The sequence below is a fragment of the Myotis lucifugus genome, unplaced genomic scaffold (genome assembly GCF_000147115.1).
Source record: "Myotis lucifugus unplaced genomic scaffold, Myoluc2.0 scaffold_8, whole genome shotgun sequence".
NCBI classification, from domain to species: Eukaryota; Metazoa; Chordata; class Mammalia; order Chiroptera; family Vespertilionidae; genus Myotis; species Myotis lucifugus.
In genome coordinates, this window is record NW_005871056.1 from 11,126,584 (window position 1) to 11,152,298 (window position 25,715).

The 25,715-nt window shown below is 42.3% G+C and overlaps 1 protein-coding gene across 3 annotated transcripts in view; it reads left to right on the forward strand.

The window, feature by feature from the left end:
• The first annotated feature begins 2,881 nt into the window (after positions 1-2,881).
• ZBTB38 (zinc finger and BTB domain containing 38) overlaps positions 2,882-25,715 on the forward strand; it is an 81,729-nt gene continuing 58,895 nt past the window's right edge. The window contains exons 1-4 of one of the 3 annotated variants that reach the window (XR_002827984.1): positions 2,882-3,178; positions 4,503-4,578; positions 21,512-21,577; positions 22,160-22,367. The gene's annotated coding sequence lies outside the window, so the exon portion shown is untranslated. Of the gene's footprint in view, positions 3,179-4,502; positions 4,579-21,511; positions 21,578-22,159; positions 22,368-25,715 lie in introns of those variants that run through there. The other 2 variants (XR_002827983.1, XM_023749591.1) reach the window with 2 other exon arrangements.

Below are 25,715 nucleotides of genomic sequence, written 5' to 3' on the forward strand. Positions count from 1 at the left end.
CACATATGTCCTTATAAATACTTGTACTCAAACATTTGTGGCAATATTATTCATAACTGCCAAAAATGAAAACAACTTTAATGTTTATCAGTGTATGAATAAACAAAATGTGGTATATCCACACAATGGAATATTATGCAGGCATAAAGAGGAATGAAATACTGATACCATCTATATGAATGAACCTGGATAACATTATGCTAAGTGAAAGTAGCCAGACATAAAAGACAATATTGTATGAATCCATTTATATGAAATGTCCAGAAGAGGCAAATCTATAGAGACAGAAAGAAAATTAATGTTTACTTAAGGCTGGGGGTGGAGGCAAAGGAGGCATGACTGATAATGGGTACAAGGTTTCTTTTTGGGGTGATAAAAATGTTCTAAAATTAGATTACAGGTCACACAATTCTGTAAATACGTATACTAAAATCCATTGAATGACACATTTTAAATGGGTTAATTTCATGGTGTGTAAATGATATCTTAGCAAATTGTGTGTGTTTTTTAAGTGAATGAAATGAGAGAAATTGGGGGCAGCAAGTATAAACAAGTCTTCCAAGGAATTCCTTGAACTTGTAAACATTTTATTTTTATAATTACCGGTAGAACTTCATTTTTATAACCAAGGAGGTGGGTTCTCCAGACAGAGTAGAGGTTAAGGGTGTCATCACTTACTCCTCTGTGTCCTCAAAGAGATGTTTTGTCCAGTTCTTTGATTTTTATCCTCTGTTCGAACCAACCCCAGAGCATGCAGTTCGAGGATCTATGTCTCACTTAATCTTTCACTCGTCATTTCTTCTCTCCTTTCTTCTTCTCTTCATGTTATCCTGGTCCCACAAGAGAGGCTAAAAAAAAAAATAAGCCTCTGTTCATTTAAAGGAATAAATACCTGTGTATGTGAAGCAAGCAAGGCCACTGAGTCTTTGAGGAAACAGAGTAGAGAGGTGCCCATAGGCATTTTCTGCAGAGAGAGTAGAGAAGAATAAACAAGTCCTTCTGCCAAAAATGCCTGGAACTTAAAGCGCTTTCCTCAGCTCAGCCCAAGGTCAGGCTCTGTGTGCATGTTGACAGTGACCCTGGTCAGTTGTTGCTACTCTCTTGATTAAATGGTGGTGAATTTCTCCCTTCGGAAATTCACCTCTGCTGATTCCACCTGCTGGGGAGTCTGGCCCCATAGCACAAGTTTAATTCCTCAGCGTGGCAACCAGCAGAGCTCCCAGAACAAGGTAACTGCATCCATTTCCTGAGCCAAGGAGAGGGGTCCTGTGACCAGCCATCGGCCCCCCTGTGGGAAGGAAAGCTATGGCGTGACATTACTGAGGCCACCAATTCCCTACCCCCTTCTGTAAGGGGCTGTGACTTCTGGTTTTTCCTAGAAGAATTGTGGAAAAGTACAGACCACAGAATCATAAACCACAGAGGGAGAAGGTACCACCGAAGCCACCCGTCCTCGCCTGGACTTGAGCACCACCACTGACAGCACGCTCACCCAGTCCCAGAGAGGCAGCTGAGTCCTGGTAGGACGGTGTTAAGGACAGTAGCTGTTATGTCAGGTCCCGTCTTGCTCCCTGTCACTTCCAGCCCCACCTCACACTTTGAAGCCACATCATTGTTCCGTTTCTCTCTCATTTTCAGGCTTTCAGAGAGCTATCATGTAGTTTTGGGCCTGCCCCAAACTTGTGCCTTGAGCTGCACAGACCCTCCAGCCACACCTCTGAGGGACTCTGTCCACTGTGACTCCTCATCCACCACATGCCACCAGACCTGCCTGGCTTTCTGTTCTCATGCTAGCTTCTCACCCCCTCTTGGACCCTCCTGTCACTGTGGGTATCCCACCGACCCTCAGACCCGGTGTTGACCTATGGAGAGGGCATGACGCCTTCTACCCGAGAGAGGTCATCCCTAATTGCTCCACTAGTGTTTGAAGAATTTGGTTTTAAGCCCCATCGTTACCTTTGCTACCCCCTCACCTGGACAGGCTGCCCTTGGTCATTCTTCATTCACTCACTCCAGCCACTCAGCATAGTGATTAAGAGCACAGGATTTGGGACCAGACCATCCAGGCTCTGCCACTCACCAGCTGTGAGGCTTCAGAGACATGTCTGCGTCTCTCTGAGCATTCACTTTCTCAGCTAGAGAACGGGAAATGATAACAGGGTAATAAATGAAATAATCTTTATGAAGTACCTGGCACAAAAGCTCATTCACCGTAAGTATTCCATATATGTTCTGTACTAGTACGTTTTAAAATAATCGCCCATTCACTCATCATGTACTTACTGAGCCCCGCACCGGGCCCTGGGATATAAATACCCCTCCTAAAGAGCGGTTCCCTCTTAAATCCAGGAAGTGCCAGCTCACACCGGCACCCAGAGAGCAGAGAACGGAAGCCCAGGACCATCGCACACAAGCAGACAGGAATAGACACTGACCCCTGGGCACTGCCCAGGGAGAGCAACAGGACCGTCCTCTACATTGGCACGTCTCCTTTAATACCCCGGCAACTCCCTGGGTGAGTGAGCGCCACCAGGAAGCGGGGGAGGTGAGAATCCTCAGAGAAACACTCTCCCTTGCTGCTCTCTGACAGAGAGCGGCCATGCCTCTGCCACGCAGGAGGGCGGCATCCCTTGGGGAGGCCTTGCTGAGTTGCCTGGTACTGTTCCGGAAGGAGGAAGGGTGGCCGGGGGTGGGGAAGCGGCTGGAATGTTCTAGCCTGCTGCTCAGTACAGCGAGAGGAGGGCCCTGGACATCAAAGGTTCCTTTTGTCCCCTTCCGAGTGGCAGGGCAGCCCGGCCTCTGGTGATGACTCAGGCCTGGCCCTGACGTCACCCACGCCGGCCACTGGCCTCCCTCTGCAGCCAGGAAACTGCCTGGGGAGTGGCATTCGCAGCTGCAGCAAACCTCAAAATCAGGAGGCACTGCCTCTCTGCTCCTCGCCATCTCCCCACAGCACACTTTTCTTTTCTTTTTTATATGTATTTTTTAAAGCCTCATGGAAGGTTTTACTTGTAGATCAACTTTCAGAACGTAAGGAGTCAGAATGGTTGACGTCATGAGAAAAATATGTGGAGCTGATTTCGACGAGAAGTGAAGAACCCAGAGCAAGAAAGCGGTTCTCACTCCTGAGCCCAGGGAGTTGGCAGCATCTGGGTTTCAGAAGAGACAGCACCTCCGAGTAAGTGAAGGCCCGCCTGGGCCCCCTCACTCCGCGCCCCTCACGTGGGCACCTTCACGTGGGTGCCATCTTGTTCCCTGACACCTAAGGCTCAGCAGGCCCAGGCCAGAGGGGTGAGTGGGGACCCTCCAAATACAGCACTGAAGGGACCGATCTAATCTCTCTCTTCTCCACAGGCCCAGACAAGGACACATTTCCTCTCAAAAATATTTCTATACACTAAGACTGAAACCCTGGGGGAAATGGCCCAAGCTGAGCCTTCCCTGTCACCACTCTTGTTTTGTCTCCTCTTCCTCCTCCCGCCCGCCCTGGCGCTCTGTGTTGGACTGCCAGAGTGTTTGTTCAGAGTTCTGAACTGTTTGCTTCCTGGAGCTTATACTGAGTAATCGTATACAAAAATAAACCTTGTTCTAGGCAAATATGTGCCCTGTGCCGTCAAATGATATTTTCGCACTTAACCTGGTAAAAGATGGCAGCTCTGATAAGAAAACATCCCCAACCTGCCGCCTTTACAGAGCATGTCTCTGTTTGTCCCTGGTTGTCCCTGGTTGTCCTGGTGCGGGCACCTCCATGTCACATTGCCCTGTTTACACAGAGCTTATTTTCTTGTGCCACCTAGGGTGATATAAAACACAAAGACACTATAATGTATCCCTAGAGTCTGCTTTAACTTCACCTATAAAAATATTAAGCCTTTGCATAGCCTATAATTTTACAAGCTCTGAAAGCTCCTACCCAGGAAAGGTAAGTTCCTGAGAGAAAAGTCTTAATGTGTATAAAAGAACTGCAGAGCATGTAGGCTTGGAAATCATACCTAGTTTTCCTAGCTTCCAAAATCATTTCCTTAGTCAGCATCTACTCTTTGTATAGCTTACTTGGCTTAGTAGACTTGTTCTTTATAAATTCTGTTTTAGCCCTAGCCAGTTTGGCTCAGTGGATAGAGCATCGGCCTGCGGATTGAGGGGTCCCGGGTTCGATTCCGGCCAAGGGCACATGCCTGGGTTGTGGGCTCCATCCCCAGTGTGGGGTGTGCAGGAGGCAGCTGATCAATGATTCTCTCATCATTGATGTTTCTATCTCTCCCTTCCTCTCTGAAATCAATAAAAATAAATAAATAAATTATGTTTTATAATGATTGGTGTGTGGAGGGTATATTAAAAATGAATTTTATTTTAAAAGCAATGGGGAAGCTTGTCATTTACTGCAAAACAGTGGTGAATTCCTTTGGAAACTGGCAATTCCCTTTAGGAATTAACCATTACACTCTAATATATCTGTTCTGTAGATCTTACATTTTACTTTTTGTTTCATTTTAATATATCAGGTTGTCTTGAAGTTGAGGCTTTGCTAAACTACTGTTCATCTGGCTACAAGATCTGAATACTGTGACCACCAACTTGGTGAGTGTCATTTATATCTAATGGCTACTTAAATTAAGTTTACTAATTCGGTTCTTTTGGTTTGCAGTGAAATTCAGGGTAAAGGGAGAAGGCATGGGGACTTCTGCACACAATGATAACAGCTGAGTATCAAAAAGGATATGTAGCCATGGCTGATGTGCTCAATGGTTAGATCTTTGGCCTGGGCACCAAAGGGGTCACAGGTTCAATTCCTGATCAAGGGCCTGTACCTGGGTGGCTGGTTCCATCCCCAGTCTAGTCAGGGGGCAACCAATCAATGTGTCTCTCTCTTTCCCCATCCCTCCCTCCCTTCTCTCTCTCTAAAAATCAATGGGAAACAAATATCCTCTGGTGAAGATTAACCAAAAAGAAAAAAAGAAGAAGAAGAAAATAAAAAGAATATGTAATAATTAGAATAGGCTAATTTCTGTAATAGACCGAAAAATGTTTAATGGCTCTAATAGAAGTTTATTTCTCTTTTTTTTCTTCTTTTCTTTTCTTTTTTAAAGTATTACATAGGTCTCCTTTTTCCCTGATTGACCCTCTCCCGCCACTCCCGCCCCCCAGGACAAGCTCCACCGCCCCAGTGTCCATGTCCATTGGTTATGCTAATATGAGAAGTTTATTTCTTGTTCATGTGCCACTGCAAGTTAGTGGGGCATCTCTCTCTCGTACAGTCAGAGACAGAGATGGAGAGGGGCCCCACCTTCTTCAGCATGTGGTTTTCAAGGTCATGTGGGACTATTTCCATTTCTCAGTAGAAGAGGAAAAAAGCATGAAAAAGTGCACACGGGAGGTTTTCATGGGCCATGCCTAGATGTGATGCACATCACTTCTACTCACATTCGGTTGACTAAAACTCTATCACACGGTCACATCTGACTGCAAATGGGTCCGAGAAATGTAGTCCCTGGGTGGGGGTGGGAGCCACTTCCCAGAGATGCTCTGGAGAGTATCTGGAGAGGAGGTAGTCCTCTTTGGCCCAGCATAATACAGAGCTTAGAGATTCTCAAGGATAAGATAGCAGAATGAAGCAGTGAGAGAAGTAAAAAATTATCAGATATTTAGAATTTCTTTAACTGACACTCGTAGGTAACATCTGGCTCTGTGGACAAAGAGCAGTGGGTAAGACTTTTCAAGATGCCTCTGTCCATCCTGACCCTGAGTCTTTCCATGAGCGCCACCAGGTCACCAGTGGCCAGTGAGCCAGGAAGGACATTCTTCCCCTTAGTTTCCTGTACAGGGTCTCCTTGGGGTAGGTCATTCTGGCTTTGTCCTCTGGTCCTGGGTCTAGTCATGCTAGTTGGAATTGTCCAACAGAATTCTGTTCCCCCAACTTGGAGCCCAGTGGACTATAGGAAAACTCATGGTTTCTTTAGCTTATGGTCTGACTGCCCCTAGGAGCTCGGGAAGCTACCCTGACTGGTCTGCTCCAGATCTTGGCACACTTTTTAATGTTGGCATGCGGGGAGGGTGGGTGTGGAGACAGGGAGGAGAGGGAATCCCTGACTAAGATCGGATCTCCAAACCAAGTTGTGAGAGAAACATTTAAAAGTAGACCAGAAAGACTCAAGCTGGAGAGATTATTGCTACCCTAAAGATTTGATATATAATTCTAGCTTTTTTCTTTTCAGGACAAGGTTTGAAATATTTACTGAAACAATGAATGATAAAGTTATAAGCCCTGTTGAACCCTGGAACTAATTTTATATTTTATTTAGCCTTTCCAACATTGTGGGTCTTAGTGCAGTATTCCCCTCCCTGGTAAATACTATGTGGAGGATGCCTTCTGATGCCCCCTAAGGCATCATAAAGATCTGCAATACAAATGGACTATATATGCTTGCTTCAGCAGCACATGTACTAAAAGTGGACAACAGGCTTTGCCTGAGCTGTCTGGTACCTAGCTCTCTAGTTGTGTTGTCAATATCTGGCTAGATACTCTGGTTTCTGATTTAATTTCACCCTGGACTGGACATCTTGGGCACCCACACCCACACCCACACCCTGAAGAATACACATTGTCCACGTGCGGGAAGGCCAGCTACTGGCTGATGTGACGCAGCCTCTCAGGCTCTCATGGAGTCTGATGTCTGATCTCCTATTACTGCTGCCTGGCCTTGGCCCAGGCCCTGCCCCCCCACCCTCCATCCGGTGTGGGCTGAATAACAAGTTGAAGTGTTACAGAAGTGCTACAACCTCTGAAAGTCCATTTTCTTGGGTTGCTGTGTCCTGAACGTGTCTACTGAGCTAGAGCTGGCTGGGCTAGTGGGGTAAGCTAAAGATGAGACCAGGTTGATGGGGGAATGCAATGCCTGCTGGATGGGTTCAGCCAAAGGAGTAAGTAGAGAACAAGTGCCAGGTTTCAAAAGCTGGAGCCAAGTGGGGATGATCTGTTGTTGAAAGTCCCAGCTTAACCGAGTCTACCAGGAAAGGCAGGGCAAAGGCCACAGTCAAGGAGGAAGAGCGCCAGGGTCCATTCAGCTTGTTCATTTCAACTGCCTCCTCCAAGCACTTAATATGCAGGAATTGACCTAGGAGTGTGTGTCTGGTGGAGGCAGGGTGAGGTCAGCCTCCTGATTTCTAATGTTTAGCTGAATAGCATGGCAGGGAGAGGTATGTGACCGCCAAATCAGACTTCCACTACTGTCACCATGACCCCTCCGCAGTGTTGGTACAGACACACCAGCAAGGCAGGGGTAACAAATACCAACGTTGTAAATATTTGGATCTCCCACATTTTCAAAAAAGCATCAAAGTAGACACCATGGGAGAAGCTAGATTTTCTTGAGCTTTTTAAATTTTATTATTTTTAAACTTTTAATTCCACATGAGGAGTAGAGTTCAAATTTGAGGCACCATTGTCTTTTCAGAACCTTGATCATCCAAGGGGCTTAGCCTGCACTCGTTGATTCACGGTGAGCAGATGTGGACTGAGCGTAGCAGCTAACAGGCCATGCCCACGGACCAGGCGGTTCTTTTTTACCCCCAGAGGTTTTATAGTTTTTATAGCACAAAAGTACAAGCCCCCTTCTTACCCTGGGTCAGCATTATAAATCTTCTATTGCTCCCTTTAGAGAATTTTGCAATAAGGCCACATCATAGTCCCCAAAGCTAAGAATTCATGGTAATAGGGCTTCGTAATTTCTCATGCTGAAATCCCCTGATTTCTTGTCAAGAACTCAGTTGGAAAACACCACATGAAGACTTCAGGGTTTTGTTTTTAACTCAAAAAGCGCCTGATTTTCATGAGAACTTTAAAGCTTCCTCCCGCCTCTGAAATGGTATTTTTTAAAAATGTAAAACTGAGATTCTGTCAGAGTAAGTAAGGTAATAGATGTGAAATGGTGTGGGCAACTTAGGAAAATGCATGGCAAGTCAAGGTGTTAATGAAAATAATTACCATAATTATGGTCAGCATTGGTGTTTTGGCTTTTGATATTGCTATTAGTATTGTAAGTATCATTATTTTAATTTTTTTGTTTTGGTCTGTCTAAATTGACTTTCATCTGAGATCTTTGGCGCCACTCCCTAACTCACCAAAGCATGTGGTGTGAAAATTTCAAGGACATTTGGAAAGGTTTGACTCTAGGCCAGAGGCCTAACTGCAAGTCTTCTAATCTTATCAGAGAGAGTTCTGACCAGGATTCACTGAAATCTGTGAGGAGGACATCTCTCTGCCAAAAACATTTGTTTCCTGGCATTTTCTGGAGCTCTCAGAGCATTGGCCAAAGAAGGCTTTGAAATCACCCCATAGAAGCATTGACCCTGGGTGTTGTCTCTCATGCCAGAAAGGAGCCCACCATCTGTCCGAAGCCCGTAGTCATGACTGCAGTCTGTCTGCTTGGTGTGATGGGGTAAGGGTATGTGTAAGGTGGGGGGATTATACACAGAGGCAGCAAGCATGAGTTCAACCCAAGAGCAGTGAAGACATCATTTCAACTGTGTCCCAGATCCTATAATCTGTTATCCTTGAATGTAGCAGAAAGTAGTATCTAGTGAAAATGACTTTCTCCTAGATCCAAATTCCTTGGCATCGACTATACCAAACTACTTTGCAAAAGAGAATGTAGCTCAAAATTCACTCCAGACACTGGACTCAGTCTTCCATCATGTGAGTCCTCCTCAGCAGCCAGGCCATTGCTGGCCTGGACTCCTCTATTTTCATTCTACATGAGACAAATTCCTTGTCTTTTCTTTAAAAAAAAATTTATCACTGTGTTTCAAATAGAAAGAGCCATAACTAGTCACTACACAAAAGCTGGAAAATACAGAAAGATATTGAGAAGAAAACAACCACTACACAACAAATAAATCATTATTGATATTTCAATGTATTTCTTTCCAATTTTTTGTATATATATTTTTTCTTCTTTTGAAAATTATTGAAATGATATTTTATATGCTTTTTCTCACTCCACTTAACTGGTATTCGTAAACATTTTCCAAGTGACTAAATGGTCTTTGAAAATGTGATTTTCAACAACTGTGCTTTCATTGGACTGATACGTCTTAATTTATCCATTCTTTTTATTGATGGCCATTTTGATTGCCTCTAGTGCTCTGTTATTACAAATATGTAAACATTCTTTTTTTCTTTTTTAAAAAATTTATTTATTTTTTATCTTTAATTTCTTTATTGGTTAAGGTATTACAAATGTGTCCTCATCCCCCCATTAACCCCCAACCCCTCCCCCCCCACTCTTGCTCTCATCCCCCTATTGTCTGTGTCCATTGGTTTGGCTTATATGTATGCATACAAGTCCTTTGGTTGATCTCTCCCCTTTACCCCCACCCTCGCCTACCTTCCCTCTGGGGATTGACAGTCTGATCGCTGTTTCTCTGTCTCTGGATCTGTCCCTGTTCATCAGTCTATGTTGTTCTTTATATTCCACAAATGAGTAAGATCATGTGGTATTTATCTTACTCTGACTGGCTTATTTCACTTAGCATAATGCTCTCCAGTTCCAAACATGCTGTTGCAAATGGCAAGAATTCCTTCTTTTTTACCACAGCATAGTATTCCATTGTGTAGATGTACCACAGTTTTTTAATTCACTCATCTGCTGATGGGCACTTAGGCTGTTTCCAAATCTTAGCTATGGTGAATTGTGCTGCTATGAACATAGGGGTGCATATATTCTTTCTGATTGGTGTTTCTGGTTTCTTGGGATATATTCCTAGAAGTGGGATCACTGGGTCAAATGGGAGTTCCATTTTTAGTTTTTTTAGGAAACTCCATACTGTTCTCCACAGTGGCTGCACCAGTCTGCATTCCCACCAGCAGTGCAGAAGGGTTCCTTTTTCTCCACATTCTCTCCAACACTTGTTGTTTGTTGATTTGTTGATGATAGCCATTCTGACAGGTGTGAGATGACACTGCATTGTCGTTTTGATTTGCATCTCTTGTATAATTAGTGACTTTGAGCATGTTTTGATATGTCTTTCGGCCTTCTGTATGTCCTCTTTTGAAAAGTGTCTATTTAGGTCTGTTGCCCGTTTTTTGATTGGATTGTTTATCTTCCTTTTGTTAAGTTGTATGAGTTCCCTGTAAATGTTGGAGATTAAACCCTTATTGGTGATATCATTGGCAAATATGTTCTCCCATGCAGTGGGTTTTCTTGTTGTTTTGTTGATGGTTTCCTTTGCTGTGCAAAAGCTTTTTATTTTGATGTAGTCCCATTTGTTTATTTTCTCTTTAGTTTCCATTGCCCTAGGAGCAATATCAGAGAAGAAATTCCTTCAGCATATGTTTTCGATTTCGCTGCCTGTGGATTCCTCTAGTACAGTGGTCGGCAAACTCATTCGTCAACAGAGCCAAATATCAACAGTACAACAATTGAAATTTCTTTTGAGAGCCAAATTGTTTAAACTTAAACTATATAGATAGGTACATTGTTATTAACTTAATTAGGGTACTCCTAAGCTGGCCTTTGCTAAAAACGTCCTCAATCTGATTGAGGGACGTTCGCTGAGGTCGACCCCTTCCAACTCTCCCATCCACACTCATCTTGTATACTTGTTTCGTTTATCTCCTTTCCGAAAACCAACTTCTGCGCATGGGCCACGAAGTTTCAATCGCACTGTACGTGCGCGCCCGCACGTGGTATTTTGTGGAAGAGCCACACTCAAGGGGCCAAAGAGCCGCATGTGGCTCGCAAGCCGCAGTTTGCCAACCACTGCTCTAGTATTTTTTAAACATTCTTAAAGATCGATCTTTTTGGACATCTTAGGGAAATTTTTTAGAATTGAATCAGTAGGTCAAATGACCTATGTTTAAGGTTTCTAATACATATTGATAAATTAGTCTCTAAAAAGTTACCAGTGTCTATTTCAAATCCTAGATCCTCTTCAGTTTCTCATGTTAAAATGCATGCTCCTAGGCTCCAGTGGTCCCAGACGCTCTGAGGAGAGGGCCTAGGAACATGCATTTTATTATAGCCTCCCAATCCTTATACACATTTGAGCTTGAGAAATATTGATATGTTGTGTGCAAGTCAACATTCATTTCAGCAATTACTTATTAGAGAAAAAGTTAGAGAACCCTGAGCTAGTATATCTAAACCAGAATTTAAGATTCTTTTTTGGCTTCTGAATTTTAGATTTTCCCTTATTCGTGGTATGGTAGAGTTGAAAGAGTCTCAGCTAGGAAGTCAGAAAACCTTATTTTAAACTAGAGGCCCGGTGCACAAAATTCATGCACGGGTAGGGTCCCAAGGCCTAGCTGGTGATCAGGGCTGGCCAGGGCCTTCCTTCATTCCATGCCGCCCCCTGGTGGTCAGCACACGTCATAGCGAGTGGTGGAACTCCTGGTCAGTCAAACTCTTAAAGGGACAATTTGCATATTAGCCTTTTATTATATAGGATATGCGATAACTGAGACTAAGAATAGTTCACTTACCTCCTTGTGGATATCCAGAAATATAGTGGGAGAGTTAGAACTGGAACTTGATTAGATGAAGGTTCTCGGATCCACCCAGCCTCAGAGAAGCAGAGAGAAGGCACTGGCAAGAAGACTAACTCCTGAAGTGAGCTCCTGCCTCACTAGCGGACTTCTCATCTGCCTTCCGATGGGCCATATCTCGGGACATGTGTGGGCAGCCCTCTGGGGTCATCCACGTTAGTCACTTAAAGAGGTCAGCCCACAGTGTGCCCTAACTGGAGGTGGTGACACTAAAATTAGATGGAAGAAGACATAGTCAACATGCCCATCCATGCCAGGAGAGCAGAGTAAGAGGTGGGGTCCAGAGTCAGAAGCCAAGAGAGCAAGGACAGGGCAAGAGCAAGACCCACATTGTGGGCAAATTTTAGGTCAAGGCAGGCATGAGTTGAAAAGAAGACAAAGTTAGAGCTAGACGGGAGCTGCCATGGATTCAGCCTCACCGATGGGAGCCCCGGTTACATAACTTCATGATCAGGGGAGGCACCCGCCCCCAAGTTGCGCCTGCCTCTTTAAATCTGAAAGGTGCTGTGCGCTAGGCTGCCTTCAGCTCATCTGGCCGAAGGAGGGGCAATGGGTCAGAGAAGAGGCACCTGAAAATGAAAATTTGGAACATTCTGTTACAGCAGAGAACATGGTAAACAAACAACAACCAAACTGAAAAATTCTCAACATCATCTAAAAGGAAGTGTGACTGTCTGTCCTGTCTGCATAACTCTGCTCAAACCCATCAGAGCATACCCACTGGTCACCTGACAATATCTGGCTGCCCTTCTTCTTACTCTACTACCTCAGCTTCTGGGGGCCAAATGATCATATCATTTGACTTTCAAGTTCAACCTCCAGACTGTTCAGCTGCCGACAGTCCCATTTATGTTCAGGTTCTCTAAATCACCATCCCCAAGTCCACATCCATCTCCTGTGACGGCACCAAGTGAAGCACAGGAGCTAGAACCCAAAGGTAGCTGCTGCACCCATTGTTCCAGAGTAACTGCTGCACCCATTGTTCCACAGCCTTGAGCACCAGAGGATTTGCCTATGATCGCCACACTATTTTTGCAACTTTTTGTGAATCTTAAAGTATTTCCAAAAAAGTTTTTAAAAGCAAATTTTTAAAAAGCTGCTTTTTTTTAAGTTAAAAAAAAAAATAGGGTGTTCCCTGCCCCAGGAAACAGGGATCGGCCACTGGTTTCTCTTTCACAAGCAATTCCTATTGTTTATTTTGCCGCTTTGTGATTTATGGGTAGGCTTCTGTGGCAGCGCTCCGATGGCTTTGGTTTCACCCTCTGCTTCTCAGAGACGCCCATCTCAGTGAGAATCAAAGCTCAAGTATTCCAGCCCTGAGTGTGACTATGCCCCCTTCCCCTCCCTGAGACTGTTAACTTCAAAGTGAGGCAAAGACTCAGATCTAAGAAATGGCCTCACGGTGAAAATCTAGGACAAATCATCCTTCTCGCCCGGCACAATCATGTCTTTTCCGGAATGGCGCTTTGTCTTCTCTGCTCTTCCTACAGATTATTCTCTTCACCTTCATCACAGGGCCCCTCCTCTAATGGAAGCAGATTAACCCTTCTTTGCCCCCTCTCCATCTCATTCAGCGGAGGGCTTTCTGTTAACTGCACGGCTCTCTCCCCGGGCCCTGTGCCCAGCTGAATGCTAGTGAGAGATGGCTGCCTTCCCTTTGAAGCACTTAGCCTCTGTCAAACACCTTTTTGCCAGACTTGGCCCTGGAAAGAGAGTTTTGAAATTAAACGTATTGTGAGCCGCCTGGGTGTGCAGTATGGAATTGCACAAGACCATGGGCATTTAGGGCAAGGGGTACTTGCCGCGCTCACGACATTAGGGCCCCATCTTAATGACATTCTGGCTTTATTAACTCCCTGGCTCTGCAAAGGGGTCCATAGTGTCACCTAATAGTGAGGCTGAGCAAATAGGGCTGATGTCTATGTGGCATCCTGTCCGGATATTAAGACACACACAAGCCACTGTCCCCCAAGACTGGCCTCAGCTCCCAATTTCCTGCCATGCCTTATTTATTAGGGGGACTCATCTCAAGAGACCATGCTGAGATGGACGGTAGTGTACATTTCTTGGGCTGGCTGTGAGTTGCAGATCAGGACGGTGTGCTAGAAAGGTAACAGTTTGAATTGTTGAACTTCAGTAGGTCTTGGTGCATCTCCTAGTCATGTACCTTTTGGTTTCAAAACCATACTGAACGACGGAAAATGAAACCTGCAACTTATTTTTAGCTGCTCATGATAACTCATGAGATTTTTCTTTGCAAACCAAATAGGATAAAGGCTACTTCCGCTGGCTAAACTTAATCTGATTGACTTAATATAGCAATCAAGCCTACGTCTCTGATATTCTCAAGGGACTCTTGGTCCCAGGTGATACTTTGGCCAATATTTACTATTTTGCTTAAAATTATATTTAGTTGAGCTTTTTTATGAAACAAAATTAAACAAGTATAACATTTTTCTTCTGAGATGAATTGGGAAATAAGTTATAAGCCCTCTATATTGGCATCTATTCATTAATTCACTTATTCTATTGCCATTTATTAAGTACCTATTTGAGCGAAAGTTTGGAATAAAATTCTTTAAAAGTTGAGCCAGTATGTTGAATTACAAAGAGCAGAATGCCAGAAATTAAGTAATATGGCTTTTATCCTCAGCTTTTGCTGAGAACTTTTGTAACAACAGGCTCTTTGAACCCGACTTTCTCCTCCCTCAGAGAGAGAGTTTCAATGACATGCTCTATAAAATGCTGTGAAACACGCTGTGCCACCGAGGGCCTGAGGGAAGGTCGAGGCATCTTGTGAAGGCAGTGGTATTGCTGATGTCTATGTGGGGTCACTCTGACTTCTGTCTCCCTTTCCCTGTTCTAGAGGGGACAGATTTCAACAAAGCCTGTGGTCAGCTTTCCAGACAACTTGTGGCTCCCCTGAGTGAACAGTGATTAAGTGTTTGAAAGACTTCCATTGGTACTGTCAGTCCCCAGGTCTATGCCTGAACTCACGGAGTGAGTTCTCTAATTCTAGGAAGTAGCTTCATGGTATAGAGCTGAAGATTCCACTGGTAGCGGTGGAAGCAGAGGAACCCCCCCCCCCAAAGTTTGGTGTTGGTCGGTGAAGAGCACTCCCACATGAGCCCCTTTGTTGCACCCGTCAATGCTCTGTGTACCGTGGGAGATACATAGATCTTGCCGGAGGCAACCCCGAGATATGAGTAAAGGTAGATAATTCAATACAACATAAGCTTCGTGTGCTTTTATCTTCAGCCCAAAGGAAGTGAAAATTCACTGAAGCTTGTTAAGCTGCTCTGTGGAGAAGAGGTGCATGGTTGTGGCCCTTCTGAACTACACAGTCATTTATCTGGGAGAAAAGAAAGCAAATGAGCTTGTTCCCAGGGGGAGTCTTGGAATATTTGTTGCCCAGGATGAAGAAAGATACAAAGAGAGGATTATGCACTCACATGGGGTGGATCTACTAACCTGTAAGAATTCTTCCTTCTCCACCTTCATTTATAGTCCACCCTCCCTTTTCAACTTAGTAGCCAATCTCTCTAGAACAGCGGTTCTCAACCTGTGGGTCGCGACCCCTTTGGGGGTTGAACGACCCTTTCACAGGGGTTGCCTAAGGCCATCGGAAAACACATACATAATTACATTTTTTAAAAAATATATTTTATTGATTTTTTACAGAGAGGAAGGGAGAGGGATAGAGAGTTAGAAACATCGATGAGAGAGAAACATTGATCAGCTGCCTCCTGCACACTCCCTACTGGGTATGTGCCCGCAACCAAGGTACATGCCCTTGACCAGAATCGAACCCGGGACCCTTGAGTCCGCAGGCCGACACTCTATCCATTGAGCCAAACCGGTTAGGGCTATATAATTACATATTGTTTTTGTGATTAATTACTATGCTTTAATTATGTTCAATTTGTAACAATGAAAATACATCCTGCATATCAGATATTTACATTACGATTCATAACAGTAGCAAAATTACAGTTATGAAGTAGCAACGAAAATAATGTTATGGTTGGGGGTCACCACAACATGAGGAACTGTATTAAAGGGTCGCAGCATTAGGAAGGTTGAGAACCACTGCTCTAGAAAGAAGAAACTCAATCTTCTTGCTGAATGTTTTTTTATTTTTTTTATTTTTGCCAATTCAGGATCTAGAAGACCCTGTTGTTCTACTTGCTCTCCATTTGGGGAGTGGCAAACAGTCATGGCTGCAAATGAGCATGTGATTAGGGATGCAGGAAAGCTCTGGGTCTCTGAGAGCCTGCAAGGCCTTTATTAGCGCCACATTTCAAGTGCACTGAGAAATGAAAGCAGGAACTATTCTGTTGCTAAAGCTGAGGTAGTGATATTGAAAATGGTGGTGAGACATTGAGAATATTCCCACAGGAGAGTCTGAGCTAAATTTAGGGTGGGGTGGGATGGTATCCACCACAGTCGCCCTTGCAGCCCTAAGTCATGTACCACTTTTTCTCTGTTGCAAACCACATGGTCCACATTCCCCTTCTCCCTCCAGTTCTTTCCTGGAAAGTAACTTTAGTTTGGTCCCCAAGGCTTGCTGCCAGATCCTTGCCATCAAATGTGTGCTCCCTTCCCACGTCTTACACACGGATGCTCATGGATGGGAGTGAGAAAGCTCCTGTCTGAGACCTGGAGGGGGCTTCCTGGAATTCAGACTTGTCAGGCATGCCTATTCACCCAACCCTTCCTTCTGCCTCACGAGCAGAGAAGATAATCCTCCTCTCGTATTCCCAGGCAGGGTGGAGCTGATAGAGTTGATTAGAAAGCCCCCTTTGAGAGCCATCTGGTTGGCATATAAAATTACTGCCAATGAGGGAGATAGTCAGCTGGCCATATAACCAGGCGGCAGGGGACTTGGAGTCCAGCGCTTGGCCTAACTGACCTAGAAAGCAAGCGGAGCTGGAATTTTTAGAATCGCACACTTTCAGAGGTGGAAGGGATCTTACAAACAGGGGCAAAATGGACAGATATCAGTAGAGAGTCGATCATTAAAATGATGCAGTTGAGACACTGACCGTGATAGAGAAAAATCTCTTATTCAAAATTTAGGCTTTTTAAAAGCCCATTTTCAAAATATGTTGGGGAAGGAACTCATAATACCAACTTGGGTTATCTGTTGAGGCCCAAAGCACTATGTGTGAAAACCAGGTCAGTCCTGATTGTTACATTGATTTTTCTTTAATTGATCATATGCTTTTTAATACAGCAAATGGGTCAACTCACTTATTATGTGTGTGATCATATGCAAATGACCAGATCTCTCTCAGCCTCAGTTTCCCCATCTGTAACATGAAAAGATTGGGCTTCACCAGGGGAGGTAGTTTGCTCAGATGGAAATGTAAGCTGTTCCACTTATTTTGCCTCATGAAACATTTCCAAATTATAACAAACCTCTGAAAAAAATTGTTACTGCTTATTTGTTACTGCTTTCTAACCTTAACTTTCCAACACAGTCTAGTTCATTCCTCCTCTTTTATTCTGTCTTCTCCACCTCCTGGTCCAGTATAACAGGTACCCCAAATTCTCAGGAACTGGGGAGTTGAGGCTGGTTCTTATAAACCTGGGTGGCTGTGGTTTCAGGGAGGGCGTTCCCCTCGACTAGTCATCTACACAGTAAAAAGATTCCTACTTCAGGGCAGAATGTAGAAGAAGGAGGTTTTATCCTGTCAGAATTGGTGGAAAGACCACAAATGAGCATGTGACTTTGGAATTAGTCAGACGTGGGTTTAAGTCTTCACTGTGCAATTTACTGTGTGACTAGCAATCTCAATTTGTTCCTCACCTAAAGTTGATGATAACTAATAACTAAGTCCCACCTTGCAGGATTATTGGTTTAGAATTAAATAATAGAGCTAAAATATTGAGAATATAGTAGGTTCTCAATAAATGGTCGTTCTCATAGACAGCTGTGATCAAGGTAGAAAATAGAAGTTCCTGCCCAGATCTTTAGGCAAAACGTACATGATCGAAGTAGCACTGGACTTTCCAAAATGTTTAGGCTAAAATATCATCCAAAAGCACATTTTCAGCCATTGAGAGATTGTAACCTTGTTGCTTCCAAGGCTAAATACACTACAGATAGATAAAATAACCAAGCTCATCAAAAATTTTTTAAACTTTTAAATTCTAAGAATTTAAACAAAAATGTTATATTTGGTAAATATTTTATTTTTAAACATTTAGCTCAAAACAGCCTAACCCGGTAACAAACTTACCCACAAATGTTGAATATCTATATTAGGTAAAAACGGAAACCAGCTGTAATTTTTAATGCAGTGAGTGGAATAAAGAAATGTGCAAACCGATCCAAATGTTTATCAACTAAGGATTCCTCTGGGACTCCGTGCCCTGACTACATTTTTTTAAAACATGGAGACTCAAGCTTGGCTCGTACTTGAATTATGTTCTTTGCGTAAGCCATGCAATTTAATTTTAACCTACAGGACTGAAAATAAAATGAGCTCAGACGGCAGAACAATGAGGCTGGGAGCAAGTGAGAGCCTTAATCTAAGTGAAAGACGCTTCCTCGCTGCTGCTCTGCCTTCTCCCGCCTGCTCCTGCCAGATTATTTGGGGTTCCCGGTGCAAAAACAGGTCAACATTTACAACGTGGGAAAGGGATTTGTCTTTTACATTAATGTCTGTGCGTAAGCCCCGAGGATGTTGGTGAGGAGCATGAATTTTTAAAAATCATTATGCTACGTGAAATAAGTCAGTCAGAAAAAGCTAAAAAGCTTTTATATGTGGGATATAAAACTGAAACTTACGAACACAAACAGCAGTGTGATGGTTGCCAGAGGGAAAGGGGTGGGGTGGGAGGGTGAATGGGGTCCTCATATAAGGTGACAGGAGAAGATTTGACTTTGGGTGGTGGGCACACAGTATACAGATCTTATAATATAGAAACCCGTACCTGAAACCTATATGTTCATGTTGACCAGTGTCACCCCACTCAATTTAATAAATAAAAGAAAGACAAAAATCATAAGTGAATGCTTACCCTTGCCACTTGTAATCATGACAAAGCTTGCGTAATTCAGGCATGCACATGATTTTTTTAAAGTACAAAACAGGATTTACTAGTCAGAGAATGTCTGCCTAAACAAGCTCATCCATCTGAGTGCTTTCAGCCACAGTTCAAATTCGTTTAACACAATCAGGTTTGGTAAACAGACCACGTTAGCTCGTGGAGTGTTTTTGGAACATCACAAAATAACCAACACGTGGCTTTTAGGCTCGTTTTGGCAGAGCGTGGACACAGGACCCCACAAGGAGGTTTGGAGACCACTTGCCCAGGCATCGGCTTACCAGTACCAGTAGGGGACCTGACCACATTCACCACCCTGCTCCTGTAAAGGCACATTACACTGTTCACTCATCTCCTGGGAGCCTGATATGGATTACTGTCCTTGTCGCTGTCATTTATTTTCCCAGGAAGGAGGCGGCATCGACTGAGTTCCAAGGGGTTAGAGTTGATTCTATAGCGTGACTAGTTAGCCTACATGATAATAATGTGTGAGTGTTTTAATGTGAATGTTTAGCTTTCAGATGTTATTCACGGGGAATATCTGAACAGACACTAATAGAACCAAATGCCTAGGTGTTCGCTTCAGCCTCCTCCGCCCCCACTCTCAGGACGCTGCTTTACAGATGACCTTCTATTAAACTGGTACCTTGTAACTCAGAGTGATAGTCTCTAATTCCCGACCCCCGTGGTGCAGCAGGAATTAGCCTAAGGACACTCCATTCTAATTTTCTGTCGCTGTCAATGCTAAGCAGAGCTCATAGGGCAATGAGGTGGGGGTGGGGAAGATGGTTCCACCATTGGTGTTTCCGTTAGAGCCACGTTTATTTCTGGAATAGTTGTGGGAGGGAGAGATGTGCTCCAAAGAGAAGAGGACTCAGTGTGGTTCAGGTATGATCGACCATCTGGACAACCCCATTCGGATACTTTAAAATGTATGGGCTAGAGCTGGGCGGGGTACTTTCCACACATTGAGCTAAAAATCACTTGGATTCTGGGAGAGGAGATAGAATGAAAACCAGAAACAAAAGATCGGTTGTGAAACCTAGTACCGAAGTAAGATGTTCGAATACATTTTCTCCTTTAAAAAAAATTCTGGGGAGTTTGAATGTTTTGCTAACCCAGTTATTTTTAGCCAGTCCTTATAGAAAATAGAGGCGCTAGAAAACTAGCAACTCCAGAAAATGTTAATTTCTTTTTGCACGAGTTAAAATTAACTAACATTAGCATATTCAGTGATGCAATAGGCAATGAAAGACCTTGAAGAGATATGAAGAAGAAAAGTAAATATTATGTATTCAAAATCAGTCTCATAGCGTTTTATAAAAATGTTGGCTTATGTCCAGGATCTAAGGGTGGGGGTGGGTATGGTTTTTTTTGTAGCTGAAGAAGGGATGGAAAATAATCTGCTCTGTTTCCTTAAAAATAAAAGACTTCTTGTTTTATACAGCGTGGTAAATGCTTTTCTGTTTTTTACCTGCCGGCAGGAAATGGAGGAAATTTTTCTAGCAAGCTATGCTGTTTTCCTCTCTTTGGGGACATGGTGACACTGGTTCTGTAGCAAAACAGTATTTGCTTATTAGGCGTTACTTCAAAATCCTGAATAAGCAGCTCTTTCCACATTTTTTTGTTACACATGTTAAACATTTCATTGCAATTTGAGCTTCAATTGTGTGTGTGTGTGTCTGTGTGCGCGTGCGTGCGTGTGTGCGTTGATAGAAAAGATTGAAAGGGGATGCATAAGAATTCTTAAAGGTTTTTGTTTTAAAAAATTAATTCCTACATTATGTGTTGGAATCTCTACAGAAGGCGATTCCAATTTATTACATACAGCCAAACTAGATCCCATCAATCTTGTGCAGCGAGGGTAGAGAGGTGGTATTGAAGAAGACATGAAATTTGGTGTTCGAGTAGATGAGATTTAATTTTCAGAAAACATTTCACTCATAAAACGGATAGCACCCCAGTGTCAGCCCTGACCTCCATGATGTCAATGTCGTCGTGCAAGCGTAGCTAAGATAAGCCTCAAAGTGAAACAAAGAAACGTTGCATCTCAGCACAACACCATTTCTTCTCTTACAGTATGTACTCTCCCTCTCTATAACTATAGCCTTTTGGATTTCTGTTAATGGCTTGTTACTTTACAATTTAGCTTTTGCAGGGGGAGGGAGGAGAAATATAATTTTGCATATCCTATGTTTTGAGCAAGTACGGTAGGCTGCTGCAAGTCAACATTATTTAGGTCAGTATCCTGGTTAGCTTTTATCGTCCGTGCTGGTCAGCTATGTATCCAAACGAACTCAGCATCAATTTATTTTTCTGTCCTGATTGTATTCTGCTTCTAAGTTTAAGCAAATTTATTCACATTAGAATACCATTCCAGCTGAGGAGGTATCTGCCGTTCTGTACTGCAGATACATTTAGCAGGATACATTTACACGCTTGTGGTTAGAGGTTATAGCACTGATACAGACAGCTGATCATGCATTCTTCTACAAGCCTGCCGGCACCAATTAGGATTTTTAAAAATAATCTAGAAATGCTACACCTTTTATAATATTATTTTTGACTTTGCTATAGCTTAACAGTTTTGGTTTCTTGTTGTTATTATTAGCAGTTCTATGAAATTAACAGTCTATAAAATGCATCCCAAACCAGATACATACTGTATTGAAAGCTTTCTTCAAGAAGATGACATGACAGTATCCGTTCCAGCTGATTTTCTTCCTTAGCAAAAGGATTATTTGATTCTCAGAAGCAGAAGGACACAGTCATTGTGCAGCAGCTCTGCTTAAATGTATGAAATGCCTTCTACTGTCTGGTTGCAGAATTTGGAGTTGGCTAAATAGTGTTTAGTGATTGGGCTCATCTTGCATCACCAGTTGATGACATTTTTCTTTGTTCCCTCCTCCCCAGTTGAACCAGGACTCTGAGGCTGATATGCAATGTCACTTCCAACATTAATCAGATACTGCATTTAAGGTGAGCCGTTCCTTGCCTCCTCCTTCCCCAGTGCTCGTGTGCTGCATGCATTGCGTATCTTGCTCCTGCGAGCCTAAGATGGCAGGCAGGATTAGCTGTGCTGGTGCTGTGTGCATGCTGTGTATAGAATTCATTACACGTTGCCTAGTATTTCAGATGTGAGTATGTAAATGCTCTGTATGCCATATCATCTGGTAGTGAAGACTTGTTTTTGCCTCATTTCAGCCTTAGATATTTCAACATCACCTTTCAGTTCCGATTCATTTGCTTCTGGATGTTTGTTTTTCATCACATTCAAAATAGGATTTTACCTTTTTTTTTTTTTAAACAAAGCCAAAAAAAAAAAGCCCTAAAAAACAAAACAACAACAAAACTCTGCTACCAGATGGTGTCTCCCCTTTCTTCTTGCATTTGCTGTCTTTTAAATAATGTATGTTGTATTGTTAATTAATGTGACTATCAAATTAAACACTTGAAACTTCCGTGTTTATTATGCAGGTAGGAGGTAAGGTGGGACCTATTTTTAACTCTTATGCACGCCATGGTGTGCAAACAACTTGGTTCTCAAATTTGTATTTTCAGTGCTGGTATCAGTGGTTTGATTTTCAGCAAATGTGACAGTGGCCTTTGCAGTGGTCAGCTTCGGGCTTTGAACTCTCAGAGGAGGAAGGGGAAAACATTCAACACACCACCTCCTTGGTTGCAGCCTCAGAGAAACCTTGGATGAGAACCTTCCTTTTTTCAATCCTGTTTTCCTGTTGATAAATTCAGTTCTCGTGATCACAGTGCATCCAAGCTGTTCTGCGTATGATTTTTTTGTGTGTGACAATTGCATCTAAAACTTGTGAGCAAGAAGACGGAGAAATCGGTCTCCATCGCTTCACATAAAAATGGCTGAGTGTCTTGTCATGCTAGCATTGCACTAAGTGATACATACAGGTAGGTTGAAATTTGCATGTTTTATAGAATTTGAGCCATGCAGCAAGAATATTATGGATTAAAATATGACTTTTAAAACAAAAATTAAATAAGACAGTTGTAATTTTTTTGGGGGGGGGTATTAAATTGGATAGCCTTTTCTAGTCAGATAGTATAGAAATAATTAGCTTTTATAAACTTATAAAATGATTCTGCAATAAGATGATTTCTTTTTTAAAAACCATATGTATAGTAGGTGTGGCGCCGTTAGACAACAAAAGAATTTTTTGGAAAAGTCTGTTGATTCAGCTCCATTTTAGCTTGAAACTAAAAATAAATGGGTTTCTGCAGATAATTTCAAAGAGCGCAAACAAGCTTAATATGAAACATTTAAAATATTTAAATTTTAAGAAGCGGTCTTTAAACGTGTTATATGAAAGATGAAAATAACATATACTTAAAAATTAATTTTAGATAATATGCAAGAATAAATACACTTTTATATACCTATTACTAGGGAGAGGAAGAGTTACAATTTTAAAGGGGGAAATATTAAATGTAAATGGTCCTGTTAGAAGAAAAAGAGCTTCATGAATGAAACAGTGTCTAGGATGGCTCATTGCAGACCATACAGCTGTGGTTCTGCAAGTACCAAATTCTGGCACTATTCAAAATAATTTCATGGGCTCCTTCCTTTGAGGTTAACTTCTCAAATATATTTTAGTTTTTCAAATTAACACTGGGCCAGAACCTGTTTCCTTGGTAACCAAATCTTATTTTTAAATGCAATAACAGATATGCAAAAGATTGTCTTAAAAAAAGAAACAAATGTTTAATGAAAAATTTATAGTTCTTTTTCCTCTGATATAGAGTCTGAACTGGTTTTAGACATTTTTAAAATGCGGTCTTCAAGCCTTAAAAACAAGACATATTTCTGCACATATAGAGAAAGCTTGCACAGTGAGAGCTTTTTTCCTCCCTCCTTTGTGCTCAATACTTTCAAAATTAAGGTTTCCTTTGAAACGTGCTCTAGAATGCTGGTCAAGGTTTGTGTACAAAGGTGTAGTTTCATTATCACGAGTTCACCAGCGCCACCGAAACAAAAGGCATCTCAGAAATTCTGAGAATCAGAAAATGCTTAGGCTCTTGTTTTCCTTGATCCCTCCATTGGTAACCTCGGAGCTCTCCATAGAGAAAGACCCAAAGCCAAGCCCACCCCAATGATAAGTGCACATTGAGCCTTTGTGGAAACGTCCTTGTAGATGTGTTCGGGGAAAGATGCTGTAAACCCCAAACCTCCCTGAGGTTTGCTCCGATGTGAAGAACCTTGAGATTCAGAACCATTTGTGCAAATAGTTGCTGTATTCTAGCAGCTTGTCATATTCAAAGGCACTGTCTGTAAAATCTAACCTCTTACGGGCTAAAGGTTTGTTGTTGCTGTTGTGTTGTTTAGAGGCCAACTTAAATATTTTGCTTAGAGTCTTTGTCTGGCTCAGTTATATGAGATCATGATTCATCTCCCAGTGATTTCGTTCTTTGGGCTGCCATGAAAATATCCTTCCTGCAACACCTCAACACCGCCCCCCCCCTTTTTTTTTTGGTTGTTCGGGAGCCATTTTCCTTCTTGCCTGTGACTTAAATGACTAAGTACATTTTTAATATAGCATCAATCAGAAGATCATAAACTGAAGGGAAATGTCAGAAACCTGATTCAGTATTTCCTACTTATTTTAATACCAGCAGCATTAACAGTTGCAGTAGGAGCAAGCTAACCGTCATTTGCTCTTGAGCAAATAATGAGCCAGGCATTTGTAATTCATGTACTATTGCTACTCAGAAAGATACAACTACAATGCCTTCTGTTTTGATAGGCTGGTACAGATTAATAATTTTCAGTCTTAATCACAAGATTAGATGGATGCAATGGAATTGTTTTACCATAAAAGTGAATGCCTGATAGATTCAACAGTGTATTTCTTCTTTATCAAATGTCAATCGTTTTCTTTTTAACTCCAGCATGATTGCATCTTCTTGGAGACTTTCATCCCTAATAATTTTTTTGAGGCATTATTCATTTATGTTGCTCTTGGTCTCGCCTAGAAGAATTTTAAACACAATTCAAGGAGCTTGAAGTATATTGTACTGTTGTCATTCTAATAAATAGAGCAGTGAATGGAAGACTAATTATTATTTATTACATTGTTGTGTTTCGCCTTAATGTCTTGCCTCCATATTTCACAGAAATCTTTTCAAGGCACAATACTTTTCTAAACTTACCCATTTGCAATTATTATTAAATTTGCTAGATTAATAAAAAAAAACACTGCCTGTCAACTAGTAAGGATGGTACTTAGTCATTCTCATTGTTCAGAAGGCTATGCTTAACTAATTTACACTTTTTGGCTAAGGTGTTTACACCGGGCAGGCCAGAGCAGGTGCGACATGAAGAGTGTGCAAACAACTGCTTTGTTCTCACCAAAATGAAATGGGAAAATCTGTGGTTTTCTGCTTGAATGATTTATAGTATAAAATTCTCAACTCCTTTTTTTCTTTGGAAAATAGGAAATGTTTTTCCAAACCTTAACTTGGGCTTTTTTTTCCTTTTTAACCTGTCTCTAGTAATGATCTGTTTAGTCATGTAAACGGGAAATATTACATTTAGTCATCCAAAATATATTCATCCAGGTTGATATTTATTGTGTTATATCTTCTAATTAAAAGGGCTTTCATCTCACCTAGCCAGCATGGCTCAGTGGTTGGGCGTCATCCTATGAACCAGGAGGTCACAGTTCAATTCCTGGTCAGGGCATATGCCCGGATTGTGGGCTCAATCTCCAGTGTGGGGCGTGCAGGAGGCAGCCGATCAATGATTCTCTCTCATCATTGATGCTTCTCTCTCTCTCTCCCTCTCCCTTCCTCTCTGAAATCAATAAAAATATATTTTTCAAAAAAAGAGATTTCATCTCTTCCTACTAGAATGATGTTGATCTACCTCAACCATTACTATGGCTTCCTCATAGACAGATGGTAGCCAGGCCATGTTTTAGAGCTGGTTGATATAGGGAGAAGAATCTGGACAAAGATCTAGCACCTTTCTCTTTAGTACTAAATCATGCTAAGCCTTTGAGTTCCTGGTTGACACATTTATTGAGCACCTGCTATATATGCCAGGCATATTTTAGAGGCTGCAAATACAGTAATGAAGAAGAGATACCAGGGC